General features: G+C 47.5%; 1 long non-coding RNA gene across 1 annotated transcript; it reads left to right on the forward strand.

Annotated features, from left to right (window-relative positions):
- Nucleotides 1-4736: 4736 nt before the first annotated feature.
- LOC125939779 (uncharacterized) lies at nucleotides 4737-8860 on the forward strand. The gene is made up of 3 exons (XR_007463147.1): nucleotides 4737-4770; nucleotides 5099-5118; nucleotides 8707-8860. It is a non-coding gene; the product is annotated as an uncharacterized LOC125939779 (long non-coding RNA).
- The last annotated feature ends 6802 nt before the right edge of the window (nucleotides 8861-15662 follow it).

Genomic DNA, 15662 nt, shown 5'->3' on the forward strand with positions numbered 1-15662 from the left:
TCGCGGCTCAATGTCGCGAGCGAAAGATTGTGGTTTTCAGTGGCGTAGCCCGAAATTTTGTTCGGGCGGGGGGGGGGGGGGGGGTCACGTTGCGCCGCGGCCTCCTCCTTATAAAAATTGTCGAGGGTTCGAGTACACGAATAATAACTGCGTTACCATTGCCAATGCCATTGTGTATTGGATGTCAACGAATTCTTGAACGTCAAGACAAGTAAAATATTTATTAAATGCGAAGCATTACTTGGCAAACATTTGCTATTTTGACAGTATCTATCTGTCTATCTAGCCGCCTACGTCTTGGTGCTCTCATGGTCGTTTCGATAACTTGGTATATACCAAAATTAGTATACTATGAAAAGAGTCTATGACGAAGATAAATGATATGTCATGACAGGAATGTCATCACATGCGTGTCATGTAGGTCATGAAACAGCCGTCTAGGTCTTGGTGCTCTCATGGTCATTTCTTTAACTTGGTAGGTACCAAAATTGGCATAGTATGACAGGAGGGCATGACAAACATAAATAATAGGTCATGACATCAACGTCTTGACATGCATGTCATGTAGGTCATGCCAATGACCCAGCGATAAATATTAACGCTCATAAACCACTGAAATGGGTTCGGACGTGAGTACTTAGGGAAATAAACACTAAAGGATGATGGTAGAAATAGTCATGAGCATGACTCAGCAAATATGACAATGACTCAGCGAAAAAATATTAACACTCAAAAACCACTGAAATGGGTTTGGACGGGGGGGGGGGTACTAAGTGAAGGTAACTCGGAAGGATGTTGGTAGAAGTCGTAGTCATGTGCATGACTCAGCAAAAAGGTTAATGCCTCAGTGAAAAGATGACCACTCAACAGCCACTGAAATGGGTTCTGACGTGGGTAATAAGTGAAGGAAATATTAAGGATGATGGTAGAAGTCATAGTCATCACCATGACTGAGCAAAGCTGACAATGACTTAGCGAAAAAAGATGACTCAAAAACCATTGAAATGGGGTCCGGCGGGGGTACTAAGTGAAGGAAACACTGAAGTATTGTGGTAGCAGCCAGTCATGACCTTTACTCAGCAAAAATGAGGAGGACTCAGCGAAAAAGATTAACACTAAAAAAACCAATGGAATGGGTTCGGATGTGGTACTAGGTGACGGAAAAGGCTAAAGGTTGATGGTTGAAGTCATAGTCATGAGCATTACTAAGGCTTTCGCCTTAAGTTCTCTTAAGTGTGGCTAAAGTGACTCCTGAGGGCTCATGACATGAATGTCATGAGATGCGTGTCATGTAGGTCATGAAGGAGCCGCCTACGTCTCGCTGTTCTCACAGTCGTTTCATTACCTTGGTAGGCTCCCCGCACACAGCTTCGCATAACATCGATTCCCACAGGGCATGGGATCTGCCGACTTTTTTTTTCAATATGAAGATTGACCAGGAAACTTGGGGGGCATCTGATTGGAGACACTGATACGCATTATACCATCAATACTTACAGAACGCCGTGTGACGAAGGTGTCATTGGGTATCGTTCGTTTTATATCAACGATGCGCTGAATTGACAGCTGCGAAACCATCGTAGCGTTCATTATTTATTTTATTTACTGTATACTTCAACTTTTTCACAGGTTCATGCAGGAGGGAACATAAGAGGGGTACAAAATAAAGGTTTCTAAGAAATTACCACCCGTGGAAGTAAACGGTTCAACAAAGGCACTTAGTTAATGAAAACTAGAAAAAATATGTTAGCAAGTGATATACAGGCAATGAGAGGTATAAATGTCCATTCATATAAACAGATAAAGATAGATTCAACTAAATGGCACCCCATTTTACAGCAATCACAATATTTCTCCAACACGTCAACTAATAGGTGCTAAGATTGAGCATTCGCAATGCTCGACGCTAGACAATTTCAAGATGAAAGGTAAGTTACGTTATCTTGATCAAGTGTTCTTTAACAAGTTCTTTTTCGTTAAGTTCGCGGTCACCGGTTGATTTCCAGGGTATGAATTGGAAGTCGAACTTCCAATATTTGAATTTCGCACGTGATATTCGCGCGAAGCTCCATGGCTTCAGAAAGTCTTCCGTCAAGCGTCTGGGCTACACCTTCTTATATAGGGTGGTCTGGAACCAGGCGCATGAATCTTTAGGTGGAGATCCATACTACTGGCAGTGAAACAAAACGCTACATTGACAAGCCCAGAGACCTTTTGAAGTTATTACCAGTTGTCTGCCATAGCAACCCCTCTTGGAACGCCTAATAACCTCCGCTTATGTTCTTTCTGCATCGTTCACAGTCTTTTAGATGGAAATGATTTCGAGAAAGGAATAAAAGGAATTGCAGATAGCTGAAGATGTTATAATACGATTTCCTACCCTGAAAATGGGAATGATTTACAGTTTTGAAAACGCGATAGGCTAAAGTGTCGTTCCACTGGATTAGATGTGGTGTCGGCTGGGCCACCATAGACGCCGACGACGTAACAAAGGGAGGAACGTACGCCTGGACGGCGACCATAAGAGCAGGCAGGGACGCAGCTAGATACCAAGGCCAAGAACGATTCATTGTGGAGACAACCGGTTTTATAGACGCGGGCCGACTATTGCGGCGCCCTTGGGGCAAGTGAGAGAGAGAGAGAGATAATTTATTTGAAGGAAGGTAGAGAGGTTGGCCTGAGCTAGCATGCTCTAGCCTGCTACTCTGCACAGGGGGAGGGGGGAACGGGGACGTAAAGGCTGGATGAGGGGTGATGATGACATAGAAGAAGGATGTACAACGGTAAAGGCAAGTTGAGCATCCTCATGGCTATCAACAAAGTCCAAAAAGGTCATTCAAAAGTGTCATCTACCTTCCAGAGCTTATACGGAGTCACGAATGCAATTGAAAGTTCACAAAACCTCACCGCGAAGAAGAAGCTAAAGAAGAATTGAAACTAGTTTTGAAACCCACAGCATCGCATTATAAACACGTGTACTTGATGTGAAAGAGCAGAGAAAGAAGACCACGAGGTGCAATGCGCGGCCAATTTTTCACGAGGAGCAGAAGAAGAAGCACTAGTACTGAGGCTCGGACGCGTTCCCTCTCGGGTCTCTCTTCAAGCACCACTTTCCGTTGCCTTGCGCGGCTTTCCATCGCAGCCCGTCGCCTTTCTGCGCAGCAGGAGGTGACCACGGATCTCCTGCACTTGTTTCAACGCCGTGGGTGAGCATATTTCGGGTGCCTTCGCAGTTCTTCCACCCAAACGCTATAGGTTGGCCAGCTCATAAACATGCCTCTGAATTCTCGTTCATTGTCCTACAAATTGTCAGCATTATAATTTTTCCTGCGTCTACGTAATATGCAACTGAAGAGACAGTAATGAAAATAAAGGCAGCCTTCTCTTGGAGTATCGTCCAGAACTGAATTAAAGTTGGAAATAAATATAATCTCGCGCTTTTTTGTGTGACGCAGAAATGTAGAAGTGTAATTAAAGCTTATGTCGCCTGATGAACCCATTGAACTAGGGCCATTTCGCGATACTTGATGTTTATCCTTTCACGAGTAAGTCCTAAAGCGCGAGATGCTGCGTCCATTCCTAACTGAAGTTTGCGTTGCACTTGGGTTAGTTCTTAATTAAAAAATTGCTTCGCGCGGGGCGCTCTTTTACGGAATGCGCGCTTTTTTAAAAGCGCAGATTTTCTTTGTGAACCTCGCCGGGTACCGTCACCGTGGCCGCTCCGGCGTGGCCGAGACACGCTTTTGCCGAAAAAGCTAACCAATCATAGCGGAGTATGCGCGCCGATGTTTCTTGCACCACCACCAGGTGGCCCCGCATTCGCGGCAGCGGCGGCACCGGCAGGGTGGGGGACAAAAACAGAAAGGACCAGAAAGCTCTCCTTCGTGCATCCGCGGCTGCACGGTAAGGGGGAAGTAAAAGCTTCTTGCGTATAGAATGGATTCGATTTGCGCTACGTACGTATGCGCACGCTGCCTGTGATACCATGGTGCGTTCAATGCGTCTGTCGTACTCGTCAGCAGTCGGCAGTTCCACTTCACAAAACAACCGGTACAATTTGCATGCGCCCGCTCCCGTGCGTGCGTGCGTGGGTGCGTGCGTGCATGCGTGCGTGCATGTGTGTACTCGTGTTTCGACTTCATATTCACTCACACAAAGCGTCGCCGTATATAGATTCCAATTCATTAGATCGGCTGAATTTTTAAAGCACAAATCATAGGCCCCCATTTCTGATCTGAGCGTCGGCGTCCCTCGTCGTAACCGAGCGAACGAGCAAAGCGAAGGATGAAAGAGCGAACGCGGAGTGCAGTGGAGGGTAAGCGACGGCGATAGCGAAGAGAGCGCGAGGAGGAAAGTGGAGGGGGAGGGTGCAGCGGAAGCATGAGGCGGAAAACGAAGCAGGAGCGTATGGCGAAAGGGCAGAAGGCCGAGTGCCGCGAGAGACCCTGCCATTCAAAGTTATATGCTGCAAAGTGTCGCGAATTCAAAAACCCTTAACAGCGGCGCTCAAATTATGTATTAGGAAGTATCGTAATTGTCGCTGAACTTGTTTGGGGGGAGGGAGTGACTAAACGGTCCTCGTTCTGACCGTGACACCACAATTTCTTGCTCATCCTTATTATGTGAGATATTTTGAAGTCATCCTAAGTAGCGAACCATCCCGCTGCTGTACAATAATGAATACTCGTATTGCCAAGCGGAGAAATGTGTAATTCACAACGCTGGTTGTTATTTCAGGGGACATGAGCGAATCCGTGAGGAAACTTGAGGGTGAGTGAAGTTTAATCATGGTATGTTGCTATAATTGCGCTTTTACAGGAGTCGACTTCATTAGCTCGCTGCGCTTAAATAGTTTTCGATTCAGCGAACACCTAAGTGCAGTAGTACATGCCGGGTCAACAGTTGTACGAAAGCAGCAAATTTATTTAAAGAAGGCCTGTACCACATAATTATTGGGAATGAATGATAAAAAGCGCATGCAAAACTGTGTAAGTTACAATTTGGATCGCGTTTCTTAACTAGTAATGTATTCTACAAGCGACTGGCAACAAATTACCTAGGGATCATTTCCTTGATTCGGTTATTGGCTTTCTTCCAGGCCCCACCGTGCGTCCAACGGTAAGCATGTTGTAAACTACTTCCCTGCAGAGTAGTCCTTGTTTAATGGAACTTAGAAAGAAGCAATATATTGCGAAAGTGTATATATATGCTCTTTGTAACGAAATATACAAGAGTATCGAGAAGGAATAGTGTTGATTATGGGCAACGGCAACTATGCCATACCATGCACTTTGGTAAGATGCTCTGTCTTTCTGAGCGTCACTATAAGGTGCTATTTACACCGGCAAGTCGCAGAGGTTGCGCGAGCAAATTAATCGCAAGGCCACAGCCGCAGATGGTGTCTTTGGTCGAAAAGCGACACCATTTTCTTGACTGACCAAGTCGCCAGCTTCGCGATTAGAGGGGCAACGCTGCTGAACCAGTCAGTGACGCAGGTGTAGGACATCGGAATACGCTGATGGTTATTTTACGTTAAACGGTTGCGGACCAGAAGTGAACGGCAGCATTCGCGAGACACTGAAGTGTGGCGACCAGCAAGTCGCTCTCGTCGGTGGGAACATCCGTCGCCGTGAGCAGCTGCTCCGACCCTAACCGCAGTCGGTATGGGGACCTCTGTCAGTCGGTGGCGGGAATTCTGCCTAAGAGTGGCAAAGGGAGATCACCCAATAGTGAGGCTGCCTTTCTTTTTCTGAGGGCGAGCGTTAAAGCAGTGATGATGCAGTAAAATAAAAAGAATGACTCATTCTGGCATAAAGCTAAACAATACATGCAAATCAAGAAATATATTGAATGTCCTTTCACAGTGCAAGTAATCTAGCAAAATTTTGCTAAATTCTAGTGGAATTGCCAGGTGTGAATTTCAAATTTTCGAATTTTGTTCTAGCATGAACTGACGAGTGAACATGTGAAAACCAACTAGTAGGCATTGTTACGTTTCCAATGGTTGTCTGTATTTGTAACATTGACTAAAGTGAAGCCGCAAAATGCATGCTTCCGTTTCACATTTCACTGATGGTGCATGGACCATCATAATCCCCTTTCGTCTATGTCTGACCCGCCGTAGTTGCTTAGTGGTTATGGTGTCGGCCTGCTAAGCACGAGGTCGCGGGATCGAATCTCGGCCACGGCGGCTGCATTTCGATGGGGGCGAAAACGCAGAAAACACCCGTGTACTTAGATTCAGAGGCACTTTAAAGAACCCCAGGGTGTCTAAATTAATCCGGAGTCCTCCAACTACGGCGTGCCTCATACTCGGGTGGTGGTTTTTGCACGTAAAACCCCATGATTCAACTCTTCTTTGTATTCACTTTCGCACGTTCTTAAATAAAGCTTTCCTTGTTTTCAGCATTATGAGATGAGCAGGGTCAGAGGAAAAAAAAACAGGTTTGCTTCCAGAGCTGTCACTTCTGTGTTTCTGGATTAGGGAGTCCTGTTTTTGCAAAAATAGGTTAGTCAGGTAAGATGTCCCAGTTTTCAGCCATCCTCTAGCGCCTGCAGTTCTTGCAGGCAGACGAAAGTAGAGGCAGACGAAAGCATCTATACACTACACCTGATAAGTGAGGAAAAAACTAGGCTCAAATTTTAAGCAAAGCGCCAAGCCTTGGATGACTAGGCATGAATGTTTGCATTTATTGCGTGCGCTTTTCTGTGTTTGTAAGCAAAGTCATTTCGTGGTAGCCATAGGTAAGTACACCGCAATTTAAAAAAAGCTTTATTTGGAGAATGCACTGAATGTTCTTCACAAAAAAAAGTCGTAGTTTCGCCAAAAGACGATCGAAGCAACGACTGCGATAGCAAAATAGTGGACAGCAATACGAAATAAGGATAGTACAGCTTTATCGGCCGCATAAGCTTGTAAATATATGCATACTAACTAAATTAACAAGCATGATGTGATGCGTGCGCAAGCACACATGAACACATCTCCTTCCATGACCGAGGAAGCTTGCTGTCGAAACGCTGGAGTGACGAAGCGCGGTAGCAGCAGCGAGCGAAGCGACCTTCGCGTTGCGTCTTACATCAACGAGAACTAAGCCGCAAAAACACAACGCACGTCGGACTGTGCCCCGCCACAGATAGCTTTCAAGATACAGCGGCCTGGTGGGGCGTGCGGGGCCACCTTGAGTATAATCAGCACTCCCCACTCAACCTCCCCCCTCCCCCGCCCCCTCGGAGCGTTTCGCGCGACGGATGATGGCGCGCTTCCTTTCCGCTTTCCTCCCTTGCGTGCGAGAGTTTCAGCCGCGATCAGCGGCTTACCCTCGCACGCTTTCACTCTCACATACAGCATACAGCGCGCGGCGGTGGTTTTATCGCCATTGGACTTTACACGGAAGCTCACGGCGACAGCAGAAATGCGGCTGGAGTGTCCATGTAATTGCTATCGGAAGGAAAGGAAGATTATAAAAGTATACCTAAAATTTATCTCCACCGTATTCTTTTCCAGGTAATGCCAAAGTTGAAATATTTTGAGCATTAGACCTGTAGAGAAAAATATGCATTTCATATATAGCTGTGTAAATCGGTGTCCCCGTTCTATAACGTGCTTTTTTTGTTTGCCTCGGGATTTAGGTGCCAAATCAAAATAGGATTTTAAGGCACGCCATAGTGGGGGATTACGGAGTATATTGAAGACCGGGGTTTGTTAAATGCACACCTAAATATGTGTGCACGGGCGTTTTTGCATTTCACCCCTCAGGAAATGCGCCAGCTTTGGTTGGGTCTGAAACAAGATTCCCTGCCCAGCACTTCAATGGCATAGCTGCTAACCCGCCACATTGGATAATTTTGTCAACTTTACCTAAGCGTTTAAGGCGGACAGAAGTCATATCATATACATCGCTCTGCAAATAAGCAATGAAAGATTTTCGCTTATGCCCTCGAGAAAAGCTATCGGGCACGCTATGTCATCATTTTAAGGGGTACTTGTGGATGCTGCTTCCAAATTTGTGGTAAGTGACCCAAATGCAAAGTTAACATAACATTGACGCCTAACCGATACATTTAGCTTTGTGAGTCCTTATACTTGTGAATGAAACGTCGCCGTGACATTTTCGTCTTTTCATTTTCCCGCATTATTTGATGTTCAACATCTTTTAGCCGCTACAAGATATGCTGGCAAACGTCAGAGCGCCGTCTTTACATAACTGAATACTTCTTCCTGCAAACTAGTTTTGATTTCGGAAACGAAGAAAGGATGCGTCATGACGTCGTCATATACTGGCATGCACCGTTTTTTTACAATTGATGCAGAATGCGCGTGCAAGCACAGGCCAATGAAACGTACCCAGCACTCGTATTTTCTTTCGCAAACTCTTCCTACCTACCCTTACTTTTACACCACACGAATAGATTTTGCTCTGTCAATGCTACGATGACGTTGATGACGCCAGATTTGGAAATTCGGGACAACTTTAGTGTCTCAATAAAATAACTTCTCTTTCTAACCTTACTATACTTGCCGAGATGTCTTTTTAGGAGCGATAAACGTGTGGCAGTGGTTATGCAAACTCGGTAGCATGCCGTCAGCACTCCTTCGCCACAGTTATATCATCCAGAGTATATCGACGCCGGTTCAACGGTTCTCCGAACGACATTTCTGTTTTCACGTGCTTTGTGCTGAAAATCTTAGGCACGTTCGCGCAGGTGGCCGCATGTCGACGTGGAAAGGGCGAGCCCGCCGTTCCGGTGCTGGTCACCACTGCACATCCGAAGAGCACCCGGGGCCGTAAAAAGAGATCGAGACCATCAAAAGAAGCCAGTGCACCGGCCATGGATACCACGACCACCAAGGGGCGCACTGTTTCCTCACGAAGCCGGACAGATATGACGGTAAATACCTAAATGCCAAGAACCATAGACGACTGCTGGGGAGGTATTCTGTGAGAGTCCACCTAGTGGACATGTGAATTTCGATTTTGTATCTGTGCTCCCATTCTTTCTTTATCTCTACTTTCCTGTCACTTTACCTCCCCCTCCCCTCGCTCCCCAACGTACGGTAGGAAAGGACCTTCCCCTCTGAATAACCTCCCTGCCTCTCCCGTTTCTTCTGTCTCTCGCTCTCTCTCCTCTGCTGGAGACGTTCTGATCGGCTGGGCTGCGGTGAGTTTCAGCAGGAGCCAGGCACCACAGCCAATCAGCATTTCAGCAGCACACGAAACGGACATGTACACTAGGTGGACTCCTACAGAATACCGGCCCTGTTCTCTCAGTTGCTCCAAGCCGACCAGGAGCGTCGCTCGCTCTACATTTGCAATTTGATAGGTGTGTCTCTCGGCGTGCCTTCTGGGTTGCGCACGGGATTTGAGCGGTTGCAAGAATGCCGACGCGTTGCGTGGCCGTCGGGTACTTGAACATGTACTCGAGCACGAATGGTGGCTGTGCAGTACGCACGGCTGCAAAGAGGATGGCAGAACACGTTTTTCGTGTCCCAACTATGAGAACGCTAGCGTGCACCGAGCCGTAGCAGGCATGTGTGATGTGGACCCGCGTGTAAACTGCACTTGACGAAGCTGCATAGGCTACATTTCGCGAGCACAGTCACTTACTCTTGGCAGATCTGCTTTCCAAACGCTATCTCATGGTGACAATAAATACTATAAGCAGCGATGGGGCACGAAAAGCAAGTTTAAATTGTATTCCCGGGCAATATTCTGGAGCGATCATTTCCCGTAGTGCATCATCTTAGAGGCATTTCGCGCGTCTCTACATCGGACGCGTCGAAGTAGACGAACAGAAGTCTTTATCATAAGATACAGGGCCATAAACGCTGTCAAGAGGAACCACACGCTGCATTTGTCACGGAGAAGGCGACGCCGCGCCCATTGTGTAGATGCGACGGCAAGCGATACAGGAATGTGATACAGGAATGAGCGAAACAGGCGGAACTGTACCACGGCCGGAGTACGGCCTGGCTGGCCATGACTTTGTGCACACTTTACGCCGAGCCCACGGCTGAGCCAGCCCGGTCGTGTCTTGTTACACCTGCGTCTGCATTCTTTACGACACCCGCCGTGGTTTCTTAGTGGTTGTGGTGTTGGGCTGTTAAGTACGAGGTCGCGGGATCAAACCCCGGCCACGGCGGCCGCATTTCGATAGGGGCGAAATGCAGAAAACGCCCGTGTACTTAGATTTAGGTACACGTTAATGAACGCCAGGTGTTCCAAATTAATCCTGAGTCCCCCAACGCGGCGTGCCTCATAATCTGATGGTGGTTTTGGCACGCTAAACCCCATAATTTAGTACAGCGAAGCTGTTAACAGCTCAGTCTCCGATGGTCGTGTCCGCGTGTAGAAAATAACTCTCGTTGGCTCGAGCATTTTACGGCGAAGCGGTCAAGGGCTCATCTCCGATGGTTGTGTCCGCGTGTATAAAAAAATCTATCATTGGCTCGAGAATTTTTTGTTTCGCACTTTTAATATTTCAGTCTGAGAAGATTTACCATAAAAGGCATGCGCTGCCGGTGTTTTCTGCCGGTCATTCTCAAAATTCTGAGGATCTGTATATACTTGGACATGTAGCAGCACCAGCAACGCGTAGAACTGTTGTCGACGGCGGCGGCGTTTTGTCCGCGTTCGCACCGAACGCACGCGGCGTTGATGACGTGTATATGAAGCACGTGCCAACCTTTGCCGTACACCCTATGGCGGTGCACAGGTCTTTTACCGCGCTGCCTACCCAGTCTATGAATGCGTCTTATCGACACACATCTGACGCTCAGTGTATGTTTAAAAATACCAGAAGCAACCTTTTCCTTCAGATCAGCTTCTGTTTCATCAGGACTTTCAGGCAATCCATGTATAATTAGGTTTGACCTTCTATTTCTGTATTCTAGGTCACTGAGTTTCATTGCTTGAAATTTTGCATGTTAAAATGTTTTAAAAGCAGCTGAACCTGGTGATTTTGACAAGCAGGCGGTGAAGTTAGTACTCCTTATCTCAATCGTATTCTGAAGATCATTAATCAGTTTCATGTTGCTGGTGCCCAAAGCTCTAACTTCTGCAATTTTTTAGTGATGGCCCTTTGGCCTCCCAGCAATTCCTCGAACATAACATTGTGCATTGGACCTGGATTCTCTTCTACGTCACCACAAATTAGCAGTTTACAGACAAGAAAATAGTCATTGATAATACTAAGGCACTGTTGGGGGCACGGCACAAGCACAATAACACGAACATCACTACGAAATGAAACTGCAGAAACCGTAAAAGCACCACCTATGGGTGGGCCAACTTAAAATTTGGAGGTGGGCCAACTTGAAATTTGTGGGTGGTCTAATGGAAATTTTGGGTTGGGCTAGCTTGAAATTTTGGGGTTCGCCGAGTGAGCTTTGAGGGGGGGGGGGGCAATGCGCAATACGACTGTAATTATCTCCAAGGAAATACATAGCTTATATAGGATGTAAGGAAGCTCTTCAGTTACAGATGGCGCTGTAAACAATAATTTTTAAAGCTTTCTCACGCTATCTGGTAGCTTTCTTTCTTTTTTTTTGCTTCTTTTCTCATTAGCTATCCTGCTTTTATCCCCCTCCCAAATAATTGATTATGAACTGCCTTATCATGCGGATACAGCCACTCACAATTGATGTCGGAGAAGCTTCACAGTATTGCATAGCCATTGAATTCGAAGCCGCATGCGTCACCCTTCAAATTCGTACTGCGCTCGCGAAGCTGTCACTCATTGCAAACCATACCCTAATTAGGAAGTCGACGCAGATGAGCGAACGTGTGCACAAAACCAAGCTGCCGAGCCGTTGCAGTAGCAGCCGACGCGGCCAACCGGTAGCCGGACTAGAGAGACGGACTCGACTACAGCGCCCTTAGTTCTAACGACCACCGCGTGGCCCACATGCTCCCACTGGCCAATATGTGGAGCTTCGAAACTGAGTTTGATGTAGCAACGTTGATTTCACGGCAATCCCGTGGGCGCCGCCATATTTTATCACGTGGCGACACGTCCATTGGTTCCCTCAGCTACTTCCATTGCCTCAGTGTTTGCAATGGATCTGCATGACCCCCGTGCGTCTCAGTAAACCTGTTACGCCTGATATCGTAGGAAATGATTGGGTGGACGACACAAAACTTTGGGGGCAACTTCAGATGACATGTAAACATTTTATATGCTCATTACGCCATGCCCAAACAGCGCGAGCAGCGTATACGGTGGTTGTACTAAAAGTGGTGCTATAAATGCATTGCAAGCTGTCCAATCGTTCCGCTTATGAATTAAATCAGAAGCAGTGCAGCTTGCTATTCGTTCTTTGTTTGGAAATCACTTTGAAGCATCGGCTTGTCAGGTTTCTCACTCTGTAAAGTTCCTCGGTGCGGGAACTATCCGATTGTTTATTTCCTGTCTAACAGCTCGCGGTTGTGCTGAGTTGCGATAAATGTGTTCTTGCTGTGAACAAGGGCTTGCAACGTAATGATTTGTACTCTGTATTATCTTGTAGCAATGACGTATTATTGCTAGTCACTCGCTTAATTCCGTGGACTGTCACAAAATTCCAGCTTCGAACATTCTTGCGTAGTGGGTGTTGTCGCCGTCGCTAATGCTTAGGCGCATTGATTCAAAAGTGCGGCCATTCACTTATTCTCGACACGAGGGTGATATAGTGGGACTAAGCTTTACGTGTGAGTTGGGATGGATGTGCGTAAATAAAGTATGAGGAACTTACTATGCCAAGAAGCGGTGCTACTCCCTTTGTCCCTGTGTAACGAGCGGTACTCACTGTTGCAAATGTTCCGTGGTTGAAGTCTGGAGATTAGCGATGCAACCTTGGCTGAAGAGTGACTTTTTTTGTTCTCGAGGAAAGCCGTGCATCGCGAAGATTGGCCGGCAACACAGGCAGTCTTTATGTAGGAGCTGTTCGTGGACTTGGTCACAGAGGTTGAAGGCCCCTCACCTTCGCTCGGGGGTCCGCGAGCCGCGACCAGCATGACAAAGGACCAGCGGCGCAAGGAACAGAACCGACTTTAAAACGTAACGAAGCACTCAAACAGTCACCACAGTCTCGCGGTCGACAGTAGAAAGCACAAGGCGAAGCGGCAAGCAACGGAAGAGCGAGGCAAGCAACTGTACGGGCAAAGGGGCGACAAAATAACAGCCTTAGCATACAATCAATCGCCGCAATCTCACGACCGATAACAGGGCCGCGATTTTGTAGCGATGCCTTAAGACTTATTTTAGAATAGTCTTATCATCCACCGCTCACGGCCGGCTGATCCCGTTGATAACGCGAGCGGACCGTCGCTCTGACCACTGACAAAGCGCGATAAGCGCGAAAAGGCGTTATTACTTTAAAGGCATCGCTACAAAATACCGGCCCAGAACACGCAAGGCGAAAAGCAAGCGGCGAACCGGCTAGGCAAACACGGGTATTCGCAAATGCGTAAAACAAGGCCTTCGTTTTCAGACACTACGCAAAACGTTTTCCCTCGCTCCGCAGCACCCTCGGCAAAAACCTAGCCTAGCCGCCCCGACCAGCGCCTCACCAGGCTTCTTATCAGGCAACCGCCTTCCCGGCAACCCCCGCGTGAGTTCTTACGCCAACCCGATCGGTGTGCATGGTCCATGCGGCGCGCGTTTCAAAGGCTTCCACCGCGCGTGCTGCAGAGGAGGGCCCAAGGGCCCGACACTGTTCATTTCATTCCATAATTTGACTCTCACTAATTTTGCAGCCATCCTCTGCAGACGCCTTCCCTCTACCGTTCCACATGTTGCAGCATGAATAGAGCACAGTGCGTTAGCGAACCCCCATTTGCATTTCAGACAGCTGGTCGCAAAGTAGCAGGGCAGGAACGGGTCTAGTTTCGTATTCGTGCGCTTTCGCTGAGGGAATGTTCGGCGCGCCACCGAAAGTGCCATCTCGTTCCTCTAGAGTAAACTGCTCCTCTAACCAGCATGCTATGCTGCTGGTCAGCGAAGCTAGCGCGCGATGCACTCTGCTCCAGCGGCTCCAGCGTGATAGGACATGCTCTATTCCCGCGCCAGCCACGCTACACTGTCGATGGTCCAATTTTCAACGACGTAGCGTAACTGCGCGGTGGATAGATCGCATCCGCGTTAGGCGAGACTATATCCGCGCCTTTGACTTGCTCATCCCAATGCGCTCTTCATCTTGAGCGGAGACAGAACGCATCGAGGCCCTGCTCTTTGAACGTAGACAACCAGATACAGAAAACCGACTTGACTGGGCGAACAATAATTCGCAGAACATCGCGGGCGAGCCACGGCGTGCTCTGCAGTATCTGTTCTCTGGTACACGGGAACGGTGTACAAGCAAGGGAAGCAGATCACCTGGCCGATAGTTCGCTAGGGTCTAAGTTATACGTCACTTCCAGCAAGTGGTAATGGTGGCGTTTTTATTTTCCTTGTCTTTCGATATGAAAAACTTATTATTTCAAGCAGTTTTGTGACGCATCCACTCGTATTTCAAATTTCATATTTTGCACAAAGGAGACTACATATCATATATATCTGGAACTGGCCTTTTTACGTGGTTAATAGTTTGGTCCCAGATGGCCTTTAAGGTCTGGGAAAGATTTCCACACATGGCGGTCTCGATCAAGTAGCTCGTGGAGTCTGTCCGTCAGCCGATCCGATGCCTGCAAATTATTATTCCTTATCATTCCAGTTGTGTTCAAGTAACAGTTGTCCAGTCCTGACAACACTGCGCGACCGAATGCTTTCATGACGCAATACGTCGTTCGAAAGGACGTAATAAAATTTGACTCCACAATTCTATTGCTTTCCAGGTTGAAAAGTCAATACCGATTTACGATTTCAACGCCATGAAGCAAATCGTCGAGCGGCTAACCCTGTGACAGACTTCGTAGTGCAGGGTTCCGTGTAAACTTTGAGACTACGCTACTTTACCACACATCATATAACAAGGTACATGTGCGTGTGAGCAAGCATGTGTTATTTGCATTTCTCCTCTGTGGTATACTCGTTTGCAACCATCTCTTTTCAGAATTTCTCTGAGACTTCGCCCAATTTGCGAAGTTTTTAAGCACTTTGAGGGCTTCCTTCCGACCCCACATGCGAGACACGCAACAGTTAAGATGCACGCTTCCCGCGCCTCGTCATACATGCAACCGCCACGATGCTTCCTTGATCCGCCCGCCACAAACACTAAGCATGTCCGACAAGGCCTATACACACCTCGATAGAGGACCGCCGAGGTCACCCGTCTTGCCAGACGTGCGGGGCTACCCAAGCGTCCCCCACACCTCATGCACCTGTCGTCATGCTAAATGCTCATCGTAGTTTCCCAATTTTCCAAACCCTTTTCTGCTTTCCCCTTCACCTCCGCACTCGTCGGCGAGCTGCACCATTTCGCCCCAACATCTCCGCCCCATGATCTGATGACTCTTCGTGTAGCACATCAATCGCGTACAGGAAATTTCCAAACCTCAAAGCAAAACCTCACGTGTTACCATATTTCACACATAGAGCCGTTAATGCAATCAACTTCATCTCTTTCTCGACATTTGGCGTGGCGTGTACGTTGCGGTTACCGATTCCACTGCCACTTTTCTAAAGTGTGCATTTAACGCGTACTATCCTCGTGCTTCGCGGCTGGGCGTGTAGGAAGTGGACTC

Source organism: Dermacentor silvarum, chromosome 9 (genome assembly GCF_013339745.2).
Source record: "Dermacentor silvarum isolate Dsil-2018 chromosome 9, BIME_Dsil_1.4, whole genome shotgun sequence".
Taxonomy (NCBI): domain Eukaryota; kingdom Metazoa; phylum Arthropoda; class Arachnida; order Ixodida; family Ixodidae; genus Dermacentor; species Dermacentor silvarum.